The sequence below is a fragment of the Lithobates pipiens genome, unplaced genomic scaffold (genome assembly GCF_037356315.1).
Source record: "Lithobates pipiens isolate NorthernLeopardFrog02 unplaced genomic scaffold, aLitPip1_a1.2 Scaffold_23, whole genome shotgun sequence".
Lineage (NCBI taxonomy): Eukaryota > Metazoa > Chordata > Amphibia > Anura > Ranidae > Lithobates > Lithobates pipiens.
Window position 1 is genome coordinate 320,556,243 of NW_027507785.1, and position 2,500 is coordinate 320,558,742.

The window sequence follows — 2,500 nt, forward strand, 5'->3', positions numbered from 1 at the left end:
TTTTAGTGCAGAAACTTTACATGAAGTTCATAGAGAGAAGGGAAGAGAAGAGAAGGGAAGAGAAGGGAATTGTAATGCTTTTCCCTGGGTTGTAATAATAAACAAATCAGCTTTTCTCTCTCCAGCTACACCCATGTTACATGTTCCCAACTGCTACAGCCAAGAAACTCTTATTATAGCTGTGTGTGAGGTCACAGCACCACCTGCTGGCTGTTACTGAACACTACATGGGCCGAGCAATTCTACTTTTCATGTAAGTTGGGTGACTCTGCATGAATACCCACCAGTGCCATCCTAATAGCACCATGGGCCCCTGGGCAAAGTAATGCACTGGAGCCCTGACCAGCCTGCTTTAGGTGTCCCCATCAATAGTGCCCCATACATCAGGTTCCCCATCATGGTTCCCATATACATTGAGTATGTTTATCACAGTATCTTCATACATCAGGTGTCCTAATCACAGTGCACCCATACATCGGGAGCCCCCAACCATGTCCCCTTGCTTCATGTTTGCCCATCACATCAGGTGTCCTCACCACAGTGCCCCATACATCAGGTGTCCTCATCACAGTGCAACCCATACATCAGGAGCCCCCAACCATGTCCCCTTGCTTCATGTTTCCCCATCACATCAGGTGTCCTCACCACAGTGCCCCCATACATCAGGTGTCCTCATCACAGTGCCCATACATCAGGTGTCCTCATCACAGTGCACCCATACATCAGGAGCCCCCAACCATGTCCCCTTGCTTCATGTTTCCCCATCACATCAGGTGTCCTCATCACAGTGCCCCCATACATCAGGTGTCCTCACCACAGTGCCCATACATCAGGTGTCCTCATCACAGTGCCCATACATCAGGTGTCCTCATCATAGTGCCCCCATACATCAGGTGTCCTCATCACAGTGCCCCCATACATCAGGTGTCCTCATCATAGTGACCCCATACATCAGGTGTCCTCATCACAGTGCCCCCATACATCAGGTGTCCTCATCACAGTGCCCATGCATCAGGTGTCCTCATCACAGTGCCCCCATACATCAGGTGTTCTCATCACAGTGCCCCCATACATCAAGTGTCCTCATCATAGTGGCCCCATACATCAGGTGTCCTCATCACAGTGCCCTCATACATCAGGTTCCTCATCACAGTGCCCATACATCAGGTGTCCTCATTATAGTGCCCTCATACATCAGGTGTCCTCATCAGAGTGCCCATACATCAGGTGTCCTCATCACAGTGCCCATACATCAGGTGTCCTCATCACAGTGCCCTCATACATCAGGTGTCCTCCTCACAGTGCCCCCATACCTCTGGTTCCTCATCACAGTGCCCCCATTCATCAGGTGTCCTCGACTGTGTCCCCTTACATCAGGTGTTCTCATAACAGTGCCCCCATACATCAGGTGTCCTCATCACAGTGCCCCCATACATCAGAGCTGGGTTCCCCCTTCCCCCTTGTACTGACAGATCACAAATGCTGTCCCCACCTGCAATGAAGTCAGCTCCTCCATCTTCTCCCCTATTGAGACTGAGGTGAGCTCTCAGTCTCAGGGCTGGCTCTCTTCCGCCCCCTGCAGGAGGGAGGAGGAAGCTGAATCCTTTCTCCAGCAGAAGCCAGCCGCCGCTTCTTCTAACAGGAGTGACATTGCAGTTACTTCTGTCAAAGAACAGCAGTAAAAGCGCCCCATAAGATTGCCCATCTTATGGTACCTGTATAGTTTTGGGCCCAACGTCACTTGGCAGAGCCAGCGGCATGACACCACCACGCTCACAGTGTGAAGAAAAATCAGAGTAAGCCCTTTCAGTCCAGGAGAGGAGCCGCTACCCTGTTTCCCCTAAAATAAGACCTAGCGTGATTGTCTGTGTTGGCTGCAATATAAGCCCTACCCCCCAAATAAGCCCTACCCTGTTTCCCCCGAAAATAAGCCCTACCCTGGAAATAAGACCAACAACTAGGGCTTATTTGGGGGGTAGGGCTTATATTGCAGCCATCACCGTCAATCACGCATCATGGGAAATGTAGTTCCAAAACATCTGGGGTGCCAAGGTTCGCCATCACTGGACTAGGCTATAAAAAGATTGCCAAGACCCTGAAACTGAGCTGCAGCACGGTGGCCAAGACCATACAGCGGTTTAACAGGACAGGTTCCACTCAGAACAGGCCTCACCATGGTCCACCAAAGAATTTGAGTGTGTGTGCTCAGCGTCATATCCAGAGGACACACTTAACCCCTACAGCGCCACCTAGTGGTTAATCCCTTCACTGCCGGTTACATTTACACAGTAATCAATGCATTTTTAAACGCATTGATCGCTGTATAAATGTGAATGGTCCCAAAATCACACCAAAAGTGTCCGATGTGTCCGCCATAATGTCACAGTCACAATAAAAACCGCCGATCGCCACCATTACTAATAAAAAAAATATTAATAAATAATAATTATTAATAAAAATACCATAAACTATCCCCATTTTGTAAACGTTATAACTTTTG